Genomic DNA, 21,116 nt, shown 5'->3' with positions numbered 1-21,116 from the left:
TGCTCTTCTTACCCAATCTGACTGCCTTTCTTCTCCCTTTTTAGAAAGCTCAAACCCACAGTATGGTCCCAGGCAATCCCCACCCACTCCCGCTCTTTCTCCTCTGGATTTCTTGCAGGTGATTCCTGCAATAAATCCCTTGCACTTCTTGCTCCATCATCTTAGCATCTGCTTTTCAGTGTTCCTAACTGGCACAACACATCATCCAAACCACAAGGAAGACTTCTCAGGTATGGAATCATGCAGGACATGGCGTATGAGGGTGGTTCCTCTGTGCTCCTAAGGTTCCAGTGGTGGAGAAACCTCTGACAGCTAGAGCCTGGAGCCCTCTGACCATATGCACAGCAGCCTGGCTCAGGGGAGCAGGTCCAGGCTGAGAGTCAGACAGGGCTGGGTGTCCCTGCAGCAGCTCCTTTGGCTCTCTGGGCCTCAGTCTTCCTCATTTATAAAATAGGCGTGCTGACAGTTTCCCCATAGTACTGTCTTAAGAACTAGAAAAAGCACCTGCTTTGAAGGTCAGGTAACCAGGAGTGTGGGATTTTAGATCCATGTCACTAGAGTCTAGATGATCAGAGTAGGAAAATGTCATACAGCCCTACATTATTATTATTTGTGTAGGGAAATGGGAACATGGAAGGGAAGATGTTAGGCAGGGAGGGACAGCAGGCCACAGCAGAGACAGGCCAGGTCCCGTTGCCCAGCCCGGAGCCTGGGAATGCCTTCCATTCCCATTCAGTGCAGCTTTGCCCACAACCACAGGGAGCCCAGGCCAGGCTCCCAGCCTCCCCCCTTTCCCCGGGCAACCCAAGGGGCATAGTGGGGCCAGAGGGAGAACCCAGTAAGACTTGGCATTAACATGAAGACTATCTGTGGGCAGCCAGAGGCGCACAGCCTGCAACAGAGGCCAAAAGGCAGGCGAAGGTGGAGGAGGCGGGGTGCTTGTCCTCCGCTGGTCCCATCACTGCTAATGTGGTCTCAGGGCCTCTTCTCTGGAAGAGCAAACTGAACTCCGGAGAAAACAATCGGAGCAGGAAAAACAGAGATGCCAGGTACCCAAGGGGAGCACAGAGACAGGGCCAGCCCCTATTGGAGTTAGAGACACAGACAGAAGACAAGAGAGGCCCAGGGATGGAGAGGGGAAGTGCAAAACAGACGGCGGGGGAGGGATGCGGAGGAGACGCAGAGGTGTGCGCTGGAGGAGAGGACTACCCACGGCGCTGGCGGGCGGGATGGGCTGGGGCGGTCTGCGGCCGGGGCTGCACCGCGGGGTCTCAGCCTCGCGCGGGATCGGCGCCGCACCCGCAGCCTTTGTCCTGGGCTGCAGCGGATTCCCGCGGGCCGCCAGCGCCCCCTGCCGCCCCCAGAGCGCCGCGCCGCAGCCGAGCGGCCCCTCGCTGTGCAGAGGGGACTGAGACCGAGAGGTGACCGAGACCGAGAGAGGACTGAGACCGAGAGGGAACCGCGAGGGCGGGAGGGAAGCTCCGCGAGCCGGCACCAGCGCCACGGCCCAAATCCCAGCCTCTACAGGTGCTCACCGCGCGACTGCCTGTCCCAGGCGCCCTGGCTGCGCGCCCTCTCTAGGGCCTGGGAGCAGCCTGAGTCCTGGGGGCGGCCCGGCATGGGCCTCCCACCCCAGGAGACGCCCTTCTCGCCTGGCCCTCCAAGTCGCCTGGGCGGGACTCGGATGCCCGGGGGCCACAAACCTCTCCCCCGTGAATTCAGCAGGGAGGCCGGGGAGGCACGCTGCTCCCCCGCTCAGCCTTGCCCAGTATCCAGACCTTTCGAAAGAAGCCAGAAAATTCATATTTGCTTGGGAACCGCCCACAATTCAATAGCTTTTCAAAACAGTGCGGGAAGAAAAATGGGTTTGGCCCACCAGCAGCCAGCGGGCACCCTCCCAGCCTCTTCATGGACTCTCCTTCAGATTTTGGGCGCCCGGCTCCATTAGAGCCATCTGTGGGCATTTCCTTCAGATCTTCCTCCACTTAAACATGCTTATTGAAAAAGAAGACTCCTTTTCTCTTTCCCTATCGTAATTAGAAACCCAGCGTCCTGTGGCGTAAAAGCCAGGTAGCCTCGGAAGTGAAATAGGGCGATTAGAACAGACACAGGGCCTGTTCCGCCCGACCCTGCTGCATCTGGTGGACAAGCCTCCAGGGCTACTGATGACCCATGCCCTCCGACCTCACGGGAGGGGCGGGCCGAAGACAGGCCTTTCTAGAAGGGCCCTGGAAGCGGCTTCAGGGAGTCTGGGAACCAAAGCAGCTACCCTGTCCGTGGCACTGTCCAGCCCTGGGCACCACGGCCCCGCCGGGAGTGGAAGCTGCCAGGTGAGGCAGGGGTGGCTCCTCCCCCGGGGAACAATGTGCGGAAGGCATCAGTGCCTGCAAAGAGGAAGTGGGGAGACAGAGCACAGAGTAGTGACTTGGACCCCAGGGCAAGCCAGAAGCTGCCCGGAGGTTCCCACAGTGTGGCTTCCTGCACGATTCAGTTGTGGAGACTGAAGCCGGAGGGCCTGAGGGGAGCCGCAGGAAGCAGGGGGGCGGGGGCCGTCTGCCCCTGGACACTCAGGACAGCCTGGCTCACCGCGGGGGAGGAGAAGCCAATGGAGGCAGCGGGGATCAAGAGGGAGGGGGTTGATGGGGAGCTTGGGGAGGAGCGGAGAGACCCAGGTCCCCTGCCTCACAGACCGACCAGCACAGGTTGCAGGTCCCCAGCCAGCTACAGGCTTCTTAACACACAGCACTCCCTGCTTCCAGCCTTCGGAGAGGCCCCCACTCCAGGATCAAGACCCAGCCCAGTCACGGCCTGGCTCACGAGGCCCCACCTCAACTGCCCCTGACCTCTCTGCGCCCGCTGCTCCCGCCAGCCCTGCCGGCCGCTGCCCTGGAGAAGGAGCTCCAGACGGATCCCCAGTGAGTAGGAGGCAGCCGTGTGAGTCAGGCGGCTGAGGGAACGGGCTGCACCGCGGAGAGGAGGTGCGAAGCAGCGCGCCGTTTCCGGGCTCTGGGAAGCCGAGCTGCCGAGGCGTAAGCTGGGAGGTGGACGTGACGGGGGGAGTGGGGAAAGGCAGGCGGCGGGACGGCCACACAGCGGAATATTATGCAACCTATAAAAAATTTAATTAACTCCCTACCAATAGACTTAAAGGGATTTCTATAAGGTATTGTTGGGTGAGAAAAGCAATTTGAAGATAAGAATGTAACATACGATCCCATTTTTATAAAACAATGGGCAAAATACTCTGTGAGTTTGTGTGTATATATGTATATGTATATAGACCTGTATAGGATGTTATTAACACAAAGGAAAATTCAGGATACATGCTAGGTTGTTAATAGGGGTTTTCTTCACGGAAACCTATTGTGGGAGAAAGGGAACCAAGAAAAAAAGGATCTGAGAAATAAAGACTGCCCTTAAAAGATGAATGACTGCAGCTAACTGTGTCCCCAACACCCACCCCTACCAAAGCTAGACATGGGGGAGTGGTCTCGGCCATCACCTTCTCCCCATCCCAGCATCTGCTCCTCTCATGTGGCAGCCAGCCACTAGCCACCCCCCAACACACACACGCCTGTGCGCAAACACACACACCCAGCCCAGTCTCCACATAGCCAACCCTCTGAGGGTTCCAGTTGCCCTGAGAGTGAGATCCACTTCAACACAGACTTCAAGTTCCTTCCCCCAGCCCCACTGACCTCTGCAGGCTCAGTCCTCACTGCTCCCCCAAACCCCACCCCACCAACTCCCTGCACTGCCAAGTAGCCCAGGGTCCAGCCACTGTGTTCTCAACTCTGAGCCTCTGCACCTGTCAGAACAAGCTTGCATTGATATTGGCTATATTCCAGTCTCTGTTCTGAGCACTTGACATTTATTGAAAGCATTTAATCCTCACAACAACCCTATAAACGTGTATAATATTCTGCATTGTATAGTATTCTTGTAGATGGGAAAATGAAAACACAGAAAGGTAAGTCATTTGCCTAAGGTTGCACAGCTGGTTAGTTAACAGGGAAAGTGGCTCCAGAGCCTGCACTCTTGACCACTGTGCTAAACCCTCATTTGTGCCTTTAGACATACTGTTCCCTCTGTCTGGAACTCTCTTTAGTTTCTCTCTTCTCTTGGCTAAATCCTAATCCCCACTAGATATCAACTGAGATATCACCTCCTCCAGGAAGCCTTCTCTGACACCCCATATCTGGGTTGGGTGTTCTCCTGAGGTTCCCTACACAGTGCAGTCATTCCTTGATCACAACATTTCTTCCATACTGTGGTGGTTGGACGTCCACACTAGGCTGTGCTCCTGGAAGGCACGGGCTTTATTTCACTCTTTGGAAGAAGGGTCCCAAGTCCCTGGAACAATGATGCCCTGTGTTAGTAGCTCAGCCTACATCTACTGAATAAAAGGTGGATATCAGTACATCAGATAGGCTGGGAACCATCTCTCCAAGTACACAGGATGGGCCAGGAAAGTCGGTCGGGCCTCTTTCAGGACCACGGAGAGCTCTTTGGCTGCCAGCCACCTCTGCTGTAGGGGTCTCCAGGTTTGTTTCTTTGTTCTCTGAGAGATTCGATTCTGGCCTGGACAAGACTCCCCAGACTTTGAATGTTAGCTGGCTTGACTGAGCGGCAACAATAGGGCAGGGGGCAGCAGGAGTCTCAGGACTGGCTAATCCGCCGCTTGGGCGGAGCAGCAACCCCAGGGTCCCACAGTCAGTCACACCCCATCTCCTATATACTTTTTAACCAACACAAAGTTTTAAAAAGTAGTTAGAGAGCCTGTTGGAACCAGCACCAAATCTATGTGTTTTCTCGAATTATCGAACTAGAAAGAAATGAAAACATCAAAATACTCTCTTTGTACCAGGCTCGAATTGAGCTGCTGCCTCATTCAGTCCATGTCTCGGTCCGACTACAATGATGAAGCAATGGAAGGGAGAGTGGATTGAAAGGGAGCAAGGCTCAGCGGGGAGCCTCAGATTGCCATTCGAAGACCACGGGGAGCCCAGAATGGGTCCCTGCTTGGGAGGAGAGAAGAGAAACAAGATTGACAGGTGAAGAGATGGGGGAGGGCAAGAGGGGGCCAGGGCTGGAGCAGGCAGAGACACAAAGAGGTACTCTCCTCCTCCAATCAGTTCTGCCCAGAACACAGGCAGGACCCTGCCTGGTGCCAGCCTGAACCTCCAGAGATGGGTCCCTACCCACTGCAGCTGGCCAAATGGGGAGGGCCTGCAGAGGGGCAGAGAAGTCAGAGCCATCAGTGCCCCCACAGAAGAAGGTGCAGGCCACTGAGGAAGCACAGGAGTGCAGCAGGCAGAAAGAACAGCGTGTGCAGGCAGGAGGTGTATGCATGATGGCAGGGTTTCGAGGACAGCCCAGTAAGAAACAAAGCCAGAAAAAATGCTAAGGTCCCTGAATGTCACTGACAGCAATGTGGGAAGACCTTGCCTTGGGGGAGAACCTGATCTTAGATGGATTTTTGTCCCTCCTTGTTCAGAAATGTATCTTGGGGACCAAATCCTGTGGCTAGAGTTACACATCTGTGCAACAGGCTGCCACAAGGCTGAGCAGCCATCACCAGATGTTGCTCACACCCATTTAGGGAGTGGACTGTGGCCAAAAGAGCAAAGAGAAACGAAGTTTCTGGAGTTCGCTCCACAGCCAGGCTCTGCCAGCCCTGACCCTATGGAACTGACAGCAGCCCCCTCCTCCATGCCTGGTGATGTGGGGCGTGGGGTGCCCCAGCTGGTCTCAGCGGGAACCTGCAGAAGATGCTTCAAGGAGGAGAGGGAGTGTGAGAAAGGCTGATGAGTCGAATCTCAAGGCAGTGGAGGGAGATGCCTGGTAATTTTTGTTTTTTGCACAGCATTGTTTGGGCATTTTTTCTGTGTGCACGTTACACACATTCACAGCCTGAATTCTCTCAATAGCCATCAGAGATGGACACAGCTATTCACCCCAGAGCTCAGAGAGGCAAAGCAACTTGCCCATGGCCATCCAGTGATGGAGATGGGACTCTGACTTGGGTGGCCAGTTCTGGCACATGGGAACAGAGTACATCTGTGTGTTCTCCACCCAAATTCCCAACTCCCCTTTGTTTCTCTCCTTCTCCTCTAGCTCTTGGCCTTTGACCTTCACCAATACTATCCAGTTTGGCACTTTAGTGGGTTGCCACCATTGTGAATTGGACCTTGCCTACGTTCTCAGTAGGCTGGATTCCAGACATTTGAGGTCTCAGCCATAGACTCTGCTGGGAACATGGAGGCCAGGGAGATTCTGTCCCACTGGGTCCCTCTGAATGAGCCAGGCACCCCTTGGAGGAAGTGACAGGCCAGCCCCAGGCATGCACTTCACTGGTATGTTTAGCCCCAATCCTCCTCTTGCCCCATTTACCACCTTTCTCTGGATGCCACCCTCAGGTCACCCCCATCCCTGACTGATGACTATTCAAGACCGCTTTCTCTGCCTCTAGTGGAGCATGTTAGAACCCAGCCTGTGACTCCACCCCATCATCTTAGAAGCAAACTCTTTCTAGCACCTGTGCCAGATGCTGGAGCAAGCCCTGAGTTTAGTTCATGTAATCCTGACAACCACCCCATAGGTCAGATGGGGAAACTGAGGCAGGAAGCAGGCACATAGCCTGTGAGTGACTGGACCCAGGCACTAACCTCCAGCCCCACACTCTTAGCACCCTGCTGTCTCTTGGTGACATGTGAGTATGTCAATCTGAACATGCTTGAAATGAATGTTTGTCAATAATTATATCACTTACCAGGTACTTGCAAGTTCATTCATTCTCACTAATTCTTTATTAAACAAACATTTGCCGGGACCTGCTCTATACTAGGCCCCGTGCTGGGGACTATGAGTGCAGCGATGGCTCAAACACAGCCCCTGCCCTCACGATCCACAGTCAAGATAGAAGGAAATGAAGAAGTAGACACCTGCCACACTATGAGGTCAGCACCGTAGCAGGCTATGGGAGCCCAGAGGAAACAGCCATCCCACCTGGAGCTCCCCTCTCATGCATGAAGCCTGTTCTCGGGCAGGTGGGAGGGAAGATGCGAGGCATAGCCCTGTGCAGGAGGACTGAGTGCTCTGGGCCTGGCCTCCGCTGCTGCGGCACGGCAGGCTCACACAATGAAAGCTAATTCTTTGGTTGTAATGACTGGAAGAATTGCTGGCTTTTGACTCCTGGCATAATTACTGTGAGACCTCCGTAGAGTAATTCACCAGATAATTACATGGTAGCAGGTGGGGGGTGGGATTCTTCTCTGGAAGGTAAAGAGGTAGCATTTAATTTCAAGGGGGATGCCTAATCTTATAATTACTCAGTAAAGTCCTATATTCTCACCAACCTGATTCCCTGGGGCCAGCCTGACCTACAGAATCAAATCAAGCAGGGGCCATTCCCCAAAATGGAAATTAAGAGTGGGGGCCTAGGGGATGATGGGGCTTCCCCAGAGTGTCCTCACAGGTGAATTATCCATGAGGCCTTGGAATACAGCAGGAGGAAGAGGCAGGGCAAGATGCAGAGCCTTATTTTCTGTGCTGGAGGTGGAACTGATCAGAGGGAGAAAACTCATCCCCAGGCAAGACTGTAGCTCAAAGTGTGGCAGTCCAAGCTGGCCGCCCACCTCAGGGCCACTTAACCTCTTTGAGATGCAGCTCTCATCTCAGTCAAAGGGGTCTAAGCCTTACTGCCTGTTATCTATTATCACCAATAGTGCCGCCTAACAAACTACCCCAAAACACAGAGGATTTGCAAACCAGCTAGCGACGTACTCCTCATGCTTCTTGGGTCCGCTGGCAGCTCAGTCCTAGCTGCGCCTCATTCACATGGCAGGTGGTGTTGGGGCCATGTGCCTCTCGTCCTCCTGCAGGCTAGCCCAGGCTACCTCCCATGGCAGCAGGGAAGTCCCAAGAGCAAGCACCGATGTGGACAAGGCCTCTTGAGGCCCAGTCTAGAAAGCAGGACAGTGTCACTTGGTCACATTCTACTGCCCAAAGCAGGTCACGGAACAGCCCAGAGACAAGGTGAAGCAACGGATTCTCCCCCACTTTGTGGGAGGCTCTTCATCATGTAGCAAAGGTGTGACGGCATAGGGAGGAATGAGGAACTGGATCTATTTCTGTAATCAATCTACTATGACCTGCCCAGGGGGTTATTGCAATGTGTAAGAGATGCACACAGTAAGTGTTCAGTAAAGTGGAACTCTGCTGGTTATTGAGAATGAGAATAGTAAAAGGAAGCTGGCAGCAGAGATAGGCATGGACTCCTGCTGCCGAATGTGTAGGCCACTGGCCTTCCCTCTTCGGAGACAGTGGTGCAGTGCAGATGCTCAGCACAGGCCTTGGGGGGCTGAGGCGGGAACGCAGTCCAGAAGTGAGTTCCTGCACTACCTGCCTCTGTCTTCAGCTCACTTCCCCTCTCATAGCCTCAGTGACTGTGGTGGAGAAAGGAGGGGATGCCACCCCACAGAGGCAGCTGAGGGCAAAGCAACACATGCCACATGCCAAACAAAAAATGGCCTGGCGATGGTCGGTATTTCTTTTTTTATATCGAAGCCCCAAATGTCTAGAGGATTTTGTTTAGCTTTACTTCCTGTTGTTTCTATTACAAGAAAAGTAGCTAATTCCCTTTCATTTTCCAAATATTAAATTATTCTGTAACACAGAAATGCCTTTTCAAACTAGGTATTTCTTCATGGAGTTTAGGGTGCATTCCCTGCCCTGCCATCCTTCCCCCGCAGGCAGGACCATACCGTGGGTCACCGGTACCAACCCACAGCAGGTGCCTCGTGGCTCATGCTCCTTCTCCAGTAGTTACTACTATTTTTTAAATTAAATTGTTATTAAACCAGTAATTATACACTCTTTTTTTGAACAATTAGAACATTACAGATAAAGTAAAGTCCCCCTGTTCACCACCCCAATTTCAAATACCTTCCCCAGGCCCCACCCACCACCAATGCCGTCCTCACCTTCCCCGGAAACACCACAAATATCAGCACATGGTATTCTTCCAGTTCTTTTCCTATTAGCTTACATGTATGTATACATGTGTATGTGCATGTATGTCTGTGTATGCTTGTGCTTATATATATATATGTATTTTCATAGAAAGAATATATTATTGTTTTGTGCTTTGTCATAAATGGCATATCATATACATTAACCTGCAACATTCGTTTTCACCCAGATTGTTGACTTTTTTCTCCATTGATACATGCAGATAGGGCCCATTATTTTTACATGCTGGGTAGTACTCTGCAGTGTGAATGGACCCATTTCTATCCACCCTGCAGTTGGTAGGAATAATACTTTACTGTAGCACTCTCCTAAACAAGTGTTTAGAGCCTGTACTAACTCCCAGAATCCCTCACATCAACCATGAGGCAGCCACTACTCGTGCTTCCATTTTGCAGTTCTGAAGAAGGCAAGGCACAGCGAGGTTAGATGAGTTATCCAAGGTCACATCAAAAATAAATGGCAAGGCCAAGATTTGAGCCCAGGCAGACTGGCTCCAGAGTCCCTGCTCTCACACGTAATACTATACTGCTTCCCGCAGCATGTGTGTGTGTGGTGGTTGCGGGGGAGTTGTTTGTGTTGGTTTGCTTTGCCTTGCCATTTTAAGTCACCCCAAGTTCTCTTAGACTCAGAGTCCTTTGCTTGACCATATTTTTGAACTGGAGGTCAGCCTGCCATCAGAAGCCCTTCCCTTCGCTGATCAGACCCCAAAGTGCCCCTCCCCACACAATGCCCTCTGTGGATCATTCTGGGCATCTCCCCAGAGATGCCGCAGACAGTGGGAAACCTCTCCCCACCAGCTCTGACCCGCCGAGGCTCGTTTCCAGGCCCATGCCTCAGGGAGCAAGGAGCCCAGTGTGGACTGTGGACTTTTGCTTTCCCTAAATCACCATGTGCCCCCATCAGAATGCACGACCGTCCCTGAGATTCGAGGGAGAATGAGCTCCTACAGAGAGTGTTTTGCTGGCATACGGAGGGTGTCTCTGCCTGGCACTCAGGGGTCAGCCTAGTAGGTGGTCAGTGCAGCATTGACTAACAGAAAGGCAAAGCCCTTTCTGAATCTTGGAGTGCCTTAGAGCCAACAAGTCCATCTCCCTGGAGAGCCAACAGTGCATGCCAAGGCAGGATGGCAGAAGGCGGAGACACATTCTGGAAATTGCAAGTGATTCAGTGTTTGAGACAGAGTACAGGGAGGAGGAGGAATGTGAGATGGGGTGGGTGGGCACAGCCTCAATCAGAGAGGCCTTGAATGCCAGGTTAGGCAAGGAAGAACGGGAGGGTGTGTCCATCCAGAGGGGGGTGGCATGGGCAAAGGCCTGGAGGTGTGGCTGAGCACAAGCACTGAACAGGTTTAAGACTTTGAGGGATCTGAGAGTGGTAACACGGCCAAGGCCCACAGGTCAGCCTGCACCTGGGTGCAGGCCTTCACTCGCAGGGAGCCGTGACAGCCTCTGAGCAGGGATGCAAGCTGGCCAAGTGGGCTGGGGCTGATTTCTCCAGAGGAAGAGACAGGGGCATTTATTACTGAGGGGTAGTGCTGCCTGAGAGGGCTGAGCCAGGTCCCTTCCAGGGGGTCTCAGGGAAAAGATAACCAGCCAGCACTTCTGCAGAGAGAGCCACACCGTGTAGTATGGACATCCTGCCCCTGTTTCTTCCATTTTTAATCCTCTTGGTTTTTCCTTGAGTGCAACAGTTTATAGGGGTGAGCTTGCCAGGGGCATGTGGGAATAGGCTTGGCCCCTTGCACAGTGCTCTGCTGTCAGTGGGTGGAGCCTGCCAGCAGCCCTTGGTGGGACATCCTTGCAGGCCCCAACCACTCCCCAAGAGCCACCCCTGTAGCTCCCAGTAGTCCATGTCCAGCAGAAAGGGAATCACCCCTTAGTCATTCCCTAGCAATCAGAGGGTATGTGATTCCAGCATATAGCAGGTGCTTAATTACTTCGAAAGTGCCCCAAAACAACCGTGCCATCGCACAGGCCACAGCTGAGCCTGGTCCACACTGTTTTGAGGTGTCATGCAGCTCAGCCCCAGCCAGCATGGGGAGTGGTCAGGGCCAGCCGTCATGTTCCCCAGGAGAAAAGCATTACCATTCCACTAAATCAGCATCAGCTTCATGAAGACACAGGCAGGGTCTCTTGATCGTCCAAGCCCGTGCTAGGTGTCTTAGGTGGGGTTCCCCCAGAGGCAGATCCTGAGACCAGGATTCAAGTGCAAGTCGTTTATATAGGAGCCCAGGTAGCACCAGGTGGGAATGGGAACTGAGACAAGGAAGGGAAGGAAACCAGTGCTGCACAGCCTCAACCAAGTCACCTAAGCTCTTTGAGCTTTGTCTCCTCAGTAAAACAGAGTGCAGTTATACCTCCCTGAGAGGATTGGTGTGAGGATAAAGGCAAGTGCCTGGCAAAAGCAAGGTGGGTCCAAATGGATGGGGTGCAATAGGGGCCCCCAGGCATCCAGGATAGGCCAAGGTCTATAGAGAAGGACCTACCTGCACCCATGTTTGCAAGCCCCAGGTTGCTGACCCACTGCCAGGTCTGTCCTCAGCCCTGTCACTCCCCAGTACCCCTGCTATGGGCTCTTCCAGCCTGCCTCTCAGGCTCTGCCCTGTGGCACCAGGCTGGCCCAAGCACGTGACCTTCCTTTGGGACCCCGGAGACCCTAGGTGCCACCCAGTAGATAGCTGGGGTGGGCAAGGCTTTTCCTTTGAGCCCTGCTGGCCTCTTAAGGCCCCACATGGGTAAAGGTTCGCCAGTCCATACCATCCAAACCGGAAGTACCCCAAGAGCCCCACTCCACTGCTCCTGGCAGAGAGGCTGAGCACACCTGAGTGGACACAGACATGAGCCCAGCTGGCTTTTGGCACAGGCCCACACTAGGGGGGACTGGAATTCCAGGGTCTGGCTGAGACCCTGGACCATCAGAGAGTGGATGCTGGCTCCATCCCTTGCCAGTTGTCCTGTAACCTTGGGAAACTTCCCCTAACCCATCTGGGGTCCCTTGAAACCTCTGTACAATGGGCCTAATAGCATTGTCTGCCCCTTGGGTTGTGAGGGGGGCAACTGGGGTCACCCACGTGAAGGGTCTGAGCCCAAGGTAAGTGCTTACTGAATGCTGCAGCACTACACTGAAAGGAGCAGCCAGGGGTCCAGGCTGCAGGGGCTGAGAGGTGCAGGCACAGGTGTCTCCAAGGGAAACTGAGGATGTCCCCCAGGCCGACTTCACCAGCAGGAATACGAGACCCCTGCTCAGCAGGACTCAGGGTGGTCTCCTTATACCCATGATGCTCCAAGTCAACAGATGACAGGACCCAACCAGGGGCACAGCCAGTGACCAGATGACAAGGGCTGAGGAAGCAGGATAGGGTCCAGGTCCCACACAGGCCTGGCCTCCCAGATGCATTCTTCCAGCAATACTGTTAGAAGTGATATACATCTGGCATTTCTAGCCCTTTACATAATGGCCTCACTAGTTATCAAACAGCCCCACAAGGTAGAGCCTAAGATCAGCCCCACATTCCAGATAAAGAAACTGAGGCACAGAGAGGCTCTTGCCTCATCCAGGCAATGGAGGGGATTCACCCCAGCGAGCCTGGTGCCAGCCTGGCTCCCATCCACTGCTTTAGAGCCCCTTGTCTTCAGGCACAGAGGCAAGGGTGCTGGGGGCAGTTCCTAGAGATGGAGGGCCAGTGGAGCCGGCTACTCCTCGGAAGAATCCCCCACTGCTTTGACCCAGGCCCACTGCAGATGCCACCTCCTTCCTGATCCCCCAACCAGGCATATTCTCCTCCCATCCCCAGGCACTTTCTTCTGCCCTCATCTTTCCCCGACCTGAACTGTCACCTAAGCCAACTCTCCCTGCCTGATCTGGGTCCCTGAATTTGGGCATGGGGCATGGGGGTCCCTAGCCAGGGAGGGCAGAGGAGGGAATCATAAGTGCCATCCCTCTCCCCTTCCTCCTGCAGTCTACCTGGCCCAGACCCCCTTAACCAGCTCTGGCTTCAAACCTGGGCTCTCCCAGCCCCATCCCCGCTCGCCTGCTGCAGGCAGGCCTGGCCGCCCTGATGCAATGGGGGTGGTGGCAGCCGGGGGCAGGCTGCTTCCTTCCAGGGCTGCGGCTTCCACATCAAACCCGTGCTCATTAAGAAGCACGGCGAGTGCCAGGGTGACATCTTTATTCGCGCGCCCGGAGACTTCAAAGCCTTCAGGAGATCTCCTCGGTGGATTAGACATGAAAAATGTTGGAGATGAGATGGAGCAAAGAAGCAGACAGCTGCTCTGGGTGTTAATTAGGCAGCGGGTGGGGGCCGCCTCCAGTCCAGGGTGGGTTCCTCTGGGGCAGAAGGGCCCAGACCACCAGAGGCTCTCTGTGGTTACAATCCCAGGTGGCCTGGAGGCTAGAACCTCCCAAGCTGCAGGCCAGGTCCTTGGAAGTGGGTGAGCTGGACCCAACAAGAGAACTGGCTCTGCAGGGAACATGACTGGGTGACCCCAGCATCCCCGGTAGGGAGAAGCTTCAGCTCCACTGCTGCCCACAAACGTGGACCAAGTCCGCATGGACAACTCTGTGCAGGCTGCTGCCAAGAAGACGGAGAGGAAGGGGACATCTCAGGAACTCACAGTCTTGGGAGGCAGGTGGGAGTAGTCACGAGTCTCTGTGGTCAGTTCCGAGAGGGAGGCAGGTCCAGGAGGCTGTAGGAGCCAGAAGAGGCACTCCAGGAAAGCTTAGATGGGGAAGAGAGGCAGATCACCAGAAATGAGAAGAGAATTCCTAGCAGAAGAAATGGCACAAGCAAAGGGTGGGGGGCTTGACGTGGAAGGCAAACCATTCTCTGTCTGGAGTGTCACAAGCAGGGCTGGGTGCAGTAGGTGCAGGTTGAGATGGAGCAGGACAAGGAAGCAGGGGTGGTCTTGAATAGGTAGCAGCATGGTCACAGTTAGGGTTCGGGGGATGTTTTGGTGGCACAGGTGGGAGCTGAACGTGGGGGCCAGAGGTCTGGAGAGTGACTGATTGTCACAGTCAGGAGTATGGCTGTGGTCCAGGACTTGAAACAAGAGGTAGCCACAGGAATATGGAAGAGACAGGAGAGAGAATGGCAAACACCAGGTGAATGATGGAGAGGGGCCAGGGACAAGTCACAGATCAGATTCAGGTTTTTGGCCCCTGTGACCAGGTGGAAGTTGGAGCTCTTCCCAAAGTGAGAACACAGAGGAGGAGCAAGTGTGGGGGAGGATGCTAGGCTCAGTATGGAGCCTGCTGGGTTTGAGGTGCCTCCAGGACACCTGGTGAGAGGGTCAGAGGTGAGAGAAGCTTTGGAGCCAGAGCTCAGGGGAGGCATGGGAAAAAGGGAGCAGCCCACCACCGACTCAGCAAAGATGAATTGACACCATGTGGGGCAGGGGAAGATGAATTGACGCCATGTGGGGCAGGGGCAGGCTCTTGCCAGATGTTGTGTCTCCAAAAGGATTGTCTCAGCCTGGGTGGGGCTGAGAAAGGGAGAGGAGAGAACCCAGGCCTGGAGGCCTCGGGGGCCTGACCCCACCCAGGAGCAGAGTGAGGGGCCTGGGGAAGGACTGCCCTTGGGCTGAGGTGACACAGGGGCTCTACATCCTGGCAGAGCAGGGACACCCTCTGCTTTAACAGCAGAGATGTAGACAGGCCTCTGTCCCCACCCTGGTCCTGACCCAGGGCCCTGGGAGGACAGGCACTCAGGCCAGAAGATGAGACTGTGGCTGCCCTCACCGATGCTTCCCAAAACATTTCAGACGAAAACCTGCTGGCTCAGATGGCAACTGAGAAACAAATTTATTTGGGCTTTCTTATGCCTGCTAGATGAGGGGAAGAAAAGGTTTCATAAATGAGCTTTCCCTCCCCCACCAGGGTGGGAAGGGGAAAATGGAGCTATTGATTGGCCCATTTAGAGTGTCGACTTTGATTTGGTGTGTGTCACCTGGGTGACTAATTGGAGACACGCAGCTTCTGATTAGGGGGCGTCTTGGGGCCTCCTGGCAGGTGATGTAGAATCGGTGCCACCATCATCCTGTCTGTCTTCCTGGCCACATGGCACCACTCAAGGACAAGCCCGTGGTGGCAGGATCACTGGCTGTGCTCACGTTTAGGCTGTGAGTCGCCTAACCATCCCCACTGCACACACTGAAAAGATGGGCACTGGAAGCAAACTACTGCACTGTTCTTGCTGGGGGCCAGAAGGGGGCACTTCCCCCCAGCCCTGTGGGGACCCTACACTGCCAGTGCTTGGTACAGCCCCACACCCTGCCTCCACCCTGTCCGAGCTGCTCCTGTGCCAGAGCAGCTGTGGTTCTGCAGTCACCCATTCCCGTATCTGGAAACAGTTCAGAGGCCCCCGGGGGAGTTACCGCGACCCCTCAGTCCAGTATCTCAAGTGGGCTGATGGACTCAGGCTCTCGGTTGATCAGATGACCCGGGCCTGGCCAATAAGAATGCTGCATTTCTCCAGCCACAGCGATTGGTTCAGGAGGGGTTATGTAGCCCAGGCAGAGCCAATCAGAGGCAAGGAGTGTCACGTTTTAGATTTTGCAGCACTTTCGGGAAAGAGGCAGGTCGTTCTTTTCATGGGGGGTGGTCACTGAGCTCGTAGGATGTTGACAAGGAGCTGATCAGGGTTTGCAGTAGCTTGGATGCCCTGGGAAGTAGACTCTGCTACAGATTTTAGCAAGCAGAGCATTCATTAAAGGGGGCTTGGGGATGACCCCTGTGGAAGGCGGGAGAAGGAAGTGGAGGAGGTAGATGGAGAAGTGACAGCCTCAGCCACCCTACAAGGACCTCTGGGGCTAGTCCCGAGGTGGGCTGAGATGACCAAGGCTTTTTATCCCCACATCCGTCAGTCACTGGGTCTGGACCACCAAGAGAAAGGATGTGGCCTTAGTCAAGGCAGTTCTCTCCAGCCAGAGCAGTCCTTGGAAGACCAAGAACTGTCTGCTGATAGCCTTTCCAGCAGGGAGGCAGCAGTCCTCCATCGAAGGGGGATCTGTGCAGCGTGTTCCAGGCCCACCACAGATGCCGTCTTTGTTACTACTAGGGGAGAGATGAATGAACGAATGAAGAATGAAAACTCTGAAAAAAACAGAGCTAAGAAATAAAGCCATACTGAGACTTGAAGACTTTGCAGTGCCTGACCCATTCCCATAGCTTCTTGCTTCAACCAGTTTGAGTTGGGCTTCTGTCTCTTGCAACCAAGAGAGTTGACCAACAGAGCCTTACCAAGGGTAAGCATTCAGTCCAGGTTTGGCCAAATTAGTCGCTTCAGGGTCTAACATAGGAAGGCCTTGTGGTGACAAGAGCTGGGGAGAAAAGGTGTAAGGGGTCAGAAGGGAGCCCTGGAGCTCACGTCAGAGGCCAACACAGGACACAACCAGGGCATCGGAAGTGAGTTGCCAGGGAGGTGTGAGGGGGAGGCAGACCAAGGAGGAAAGTGGGGGATGGAGGAAGGTCTGCAGGTGCCCACCATCCCCAGCCTCTCAATGCCCGGTGGGGAGCACTGGGTGACACTGATACTGATTAATGAGAGCCCCCTGGCCACAGGGCTCAGTTCACGGGTGGGCAGGTGACCCTAGCAGGACCAATTACAGTCAAAGCACTTCAGGCCCAAGCATTCTGCCAGAGTTAATGTTTCCAGACTGCTCCCAGTGTGCACCTTCCTCCCTCCCACCCCCACCATGTGGTCATCACCACACCCCTTCCGCTGTAGGTCCCCTCTCCAGCCCAACTGGAAGGAGGCCCGTGCTGTTGAACCTCAAGCCTTGCGCCCTTTGGGCCAGACCTTCCTGGCTAGCAAAATCTCCTTGGGAGCAAGACCAGGTCTCCAGTCATCTCTGATTGCTCTGCCACCTGCCCCTTTCCAGTGGACTCAGCACATCTGATTCACACTGAACACACATTTGTTTAGCAGAGAGTGTCAGACAGAGGTGGGGATTGGCGGGAAGGCAGGGAGAGAAAAGGGAAATTCAATGACAGAAACACACAAATGAAAACAAAGTCAAGCTGAAAATGCTGAATATGTCCTCGAGGCTCTCAGAATTCCCAGCCATGTGGCTCAAACTTGAGGGAGGGAGGAAAGAGACAGGCAGGGAGAGAAGGAAATGCCAGCTTCCCTTTTCCCAATGCCTTTCTATGCCCCCAACCTCGTGACAGGGACTTGCCACTGCATTACCTCAAAGGGTCACCCAGCAAACCTTCACAGGAGGACAGATGAGGAGACCGAGGCCTGGGCAGTGACAGAGTGGTCAGGCCTTTACGTCTAGGTTCTATTTCTACTCACACCAAGGAATGGGCTGTGTGTTTGAGGTGAAGGTATACCAGGAGAGGAGAGCAATAAATCCATAAGAACAATTAAATGATTTCCAGAATGAATGTCCAAAAGTATAGATTATCCCAGTCGAAAGGACCCCGGAGCCACAGACTCCAGACCCTGCTTTGCAGATAGGTAACTGAGCTCCCAAGATAGCCCTATGTCCTCAAATAAGTGACAGGACCAGGAATAGGATTGGGGTCTCCCCGTTGGGTCTCCCACCCACCAGCCTCAGTCTCTAGACACGCCTATGAGCTTTTCCTCATTCCAGAGATCCCAGCACCCCTCTCCAGGTCAGTGAGGGAAGAGAAGAGTCCACAGAGGGACCCTCTGTCTGAGCTGGAGCTGCCTTCCCTTTGTTTAAGCCCATTGTCTTTTGTAATTAGAAAATAAATTACTTTTTCTCAAAGAAACATGCCTGGTTCTAGCTCCATGGATAAAAGGGTAAGAGGCAGGGCGCATCCATGGCCTGACAGGTGGAGAGCTGGCGCCCTATCAGCCCATCCAGGCGCTAAGGCCTATGGAAAAGGGGCGGCAGGGGAGGGGGAAGCTGGTGGGGAGGAGGCGGGCAGAGGAGGAGGGGGCTGGGAGCTTGACTAACACAGACCCTTTGTGTCTGCAGCACCAGTCCAGCAGCCAAGAAAACAGAATCCAAATCGTTTTTGAAAGAGGGTCCCTCGGGTTCTTACTCCAAGTGGGGAATGGGTTTTAAGGTGGCCCTCACTACACTGTCCCACCACGTGTGTGCGTTGACAGCATCCAGTCCCGGTCTAGTTATCTGGCTGGAGCTTGCCAGGCCAAGGCCCCCACTGAGGAAGGGCTGGCCTCCAGCTCCCGCCCTGCCCTTCTCCTGTGCTCACTCTGTCCCGCCCCTCGGCCTCCATTCTCACCCTCAGCACCCCCACCCCAAGGCCTTCGCCTGCTGCCCAAAGGTATCCTCAGCCCACCTGGCCACCCTCCCGTAGGTCTCTGCCCGCCTCGTCCTTCAATGACCTCCCACCCTTCCCTGCATCTCATTACACCTGCCTGCTTTTTTTCTCCAGAGCTCTATCTCCTTCTCCCACCCTATAAAACTTGTTCTTTTGTGTCTTGTCTACCTCTCCATGGATGGGGGTTCACAGTCCTCACCGCAGACCTGGAGTGGCCTCAGTGGGGCAGGTATAGAATGAAGGTGTCCAGGCCTGCAGTCACCCTGTCCACGGAGGCCTTGGCCTTGGAGAGAGGCTTGTCTTGCTGGCCATCCAACTGGGTTTTTGGGGGGTTTATTTCCCTGTGTCATGCCAGTCCCCTTCACCACTTGTTCCCAGCAGTGCAGTTACGAACCAGAGCAGAGCAGAGAGCAGGGCCCAGGGCTCCTTTGAGGCTGGCATGACAGAGACGGCTGGCACTGAGGAGAGATCCCTAAGGCCAGGAATCTTGGAGGACAGGGCCCCGCCCCATTCGTTCATGGAGACTTTCCTCTGCATCACGTGCAGAGCCGAGTCATGTCTGGTTTAAGGAAAGCACACTTAGAGGCTGGTGCAGGGTCCCCAATGCTCCCTGGCTTACACCTGTGACCTTATGCAGAGAATTTACCTTGACCAATGAGTGCCACCTGGTGGAGACACCTGGGAGGCTACATCCACCCTCTCACCCACCCCCCGGGTGGAGAGCAAAGCTGGCTATTCTGACTGAGCGGAGCACAAGAGCCCAGGCCCCTGGCCTCAGGGCAGGACAGCGCCAATGAGATTTCTTCTCCAGAATGCTTCCCCGCCCCAACCCCAGTGGGCCCCGCTTGAGACCACATTCTTGCTCAGCACATTCCCTTCCCTCCCCTTACAGGGGTCCCCTGAGAGCTCCCTCAATAAACCAAGTGCACCCAATGCCTGGCTCAGGCCCCGCCTCTAAGGGGACAGCCTAAGCTGGTGAGGGCATGAACACCACCTAGACCCTCTCCCAGGCCTGGGGAATAACAAGCAGGAGTGTGGGAATATCAGTTGGCAGAGCCTGAGCCAGGGAGGACCAGGATGAAGAGGCAGGGCTGGAGGTCCCCACACAGGAGGGACCTGAGCCAGGACCAGAAGGTCAATGAGGGGCCCCAGCAATTTCTAGCCCACACAGGGCTGTGTCAGAGTCCAAGGGTCAGATCCCAGGACCTGGGCAGGATTTAGCTTCAGCACTTATCGCTGGTGGAAGCTTTGCTGTAAGCTAAGAACTCAAGCCACCAGTGAGATCTTCTGAGAGACAATTATGATTCAGACCCTAAGACCTTGCCCCTGTTGGGACTCCTGAGTCCCCACTATTAGAAAGGTCCTCAGATGTCCCCAGCATCTGCTATTGGAATTGTATGAAACTATAATTGCTATGCAAAGCTGCCAGGATTGCTGAATAATAAAGTGAGCTTGGAATTAGTCCAATGACTAATTTCTTTAATATATAAAGAGTTTCTACAAATCACTAAGAAACACAATGGAAACTTAGAAAAAATAGACAAATGTTAGCAGTAGGAAATAGAAAGTTTTCAACTATATTAGATGTTTATTATCACTTAAAATAACACAACACAAATGCAACAAGGTGCCATTTTCATCTATTAGATTGATGAATATCAGAAGGTTGGGTAATATGCTGTCCAGCGAGGATGCACGTGAGCAGACCTTGCACCCTCTGGGTGGGGTGACATTTCTATCCACTTACAAACACACTTGCCCTTGACCCAGCATCACTTCTGAAAGCTCACCAGCAGGTGTACCAGGACTCGAGGGTTGAGGTGTGTGTACAGCGTGGTGGTGCAGCAGGACAGAGGACAGAGAAATGATCTCAGTGTCCTTCAACAGGGGCTGGTCACATGGACACAGCACAACCATGTGGCGGGGTCCACTGCTGCCACTTTAAAAAGAAGGAAACAGATCTGTACATGCTGATATAGATAAGCCAGCATGCAGACCACAAGGATCAAAAGGCAAGCAGCAGAGTGCTCTGTATGACATGCTACTATTCGTGTGTGTGTGTGTGTGTGTGTGTGCACGTGTGTAAAATATCTCTAGAGTCATGCTCATGAAACAGACAAGAGCCATTTGCTCTGGGAAAGGAAGCTGGGCGTAGGGGTGGGAGAGACATGGAGTTCTCACTGTTTGTATTTTGATTCTTGTTTCTGAGATCTTTTCAGGAAAGAAAGTTTAAACCTAAACTTTAAACATATGTCTATCTGAGACTCAGGGGAGGGGAAGAAAACAGGAGGAGCCGAGCTAGAAGGGCTCTGGGCCTGATTCAGCAGGAGGAACCGGCATGGAACACCCGGGATGTTCCTGGGGAGAGGGTGGGGAAGGAAGGGACTAGGGAAAGGGGCCCTAACCACAGGGGCAGAGCGAGTTAGGGGCGCCTGTGGGAGGCATGATGGGGGGACACAGCCACTCACGGAGCCCCTTCTGGATGGAACCAGATGCATTTGCCAGGGGCCAGGTCCACCAGGGTCAGGGTGGGTAGAGGTAGACTGGCCCATCTGCTTATTAGACTTCAAGAGCTGATTCCCTGGCGGGGAGCTGAGGAGCAACTTGGAAGGATCCCCAGAGTGGGGCTGATAGAGAAACTTGGGGCTTTGAACCCACCCCAAGGACCCCCAAAACACACACACACGCAGACACATCCATCCTACTTAAAGCTCCTCAAGGCTTCCCATCACACACACACACACACACACACACACAAACACACGCGAAGATGAAAACCCTTCCCATCGTCCACAGGACCCCATAAGGCCCAGCCCCATCTGCAGCTGCCC

Source organism: Macaca mulatta, chromosome 2, assembly GCF_049350105.2.
Source record: "Macaca mulatta isolate MMU2019108-1 chromosome 2, T2T-MMU8v2.0, whole genome shotgun sequence".
NCBI lineage: Eukaryota > Metazoa > Chordata > Mammalia > Primates > Cercopithecidae > Macaca > Macaca mulatta.
Note: the sequence above shows the minus strand (reverse complement) of the source record.